Source organism: Arachis ipaensis, chromosome B03 (genome assembly GCF_000816755.2).
Source record: "Arachis ipaensis cultivar K30076 chromosome B03, Araip1.1, whole genome shotgun sequence".
NCBI classification, from domain to species: Eukaryota; Viridiplantae; Streptophyta; class Magnoliopsida; order Fabales; family Fabaceae; genus Arachis; species Arachis ipaensis.
Genome location: NC_029787.2, coordinates 67,128,422 through 67,128,938, shown reverse-complemented (window position 1 = coordinate 67,128,938; position 517 = coordinate 67,128,422).

Below are 517 nucleotides of genomic sequence, written 5' to 3'. Positions count from 1 at the left end.
GTTTTTGTTTATAAAATTTTTGTATTTTTTATCTAGAGCTTTTTTTAGCTGCTTCTTTTAAGTTTTTTTTTATGCTTCTTTTATTATCATACTTTTTCCTATGATTTTCTTATAAATTTTTTGTGTTTATCATAAAAAACTATGTGTTTCTCTTACAAGATTTTTATTATGTTAGATAGATTGATTTATTTGTTTTCAGCCTTGATATATATGTGTTAATGTGATAAGTACATCAGCTATTTGACGAGATGCTTGCTACTTTAGATCTCTCTGCTCGTTGCAAATAGGTCAAAGTGGTAGAAAAATCTATTTATCTATCTTAAAATACAAAATTTGAGGAAAACAAATTCTAATATTTTTTTTTTGAAATAAATGCTTCCAAATAAAAATTCATTTGGAATCTATTTAGAGTATTAATCTAAATTTAATAAAAAGGTAAATTGATTAAAGGGAATGAAAATTTTCATTAAAATGGAATCTTAAATTGATTTTTATCTTTTTATAAACTATTTTGGAA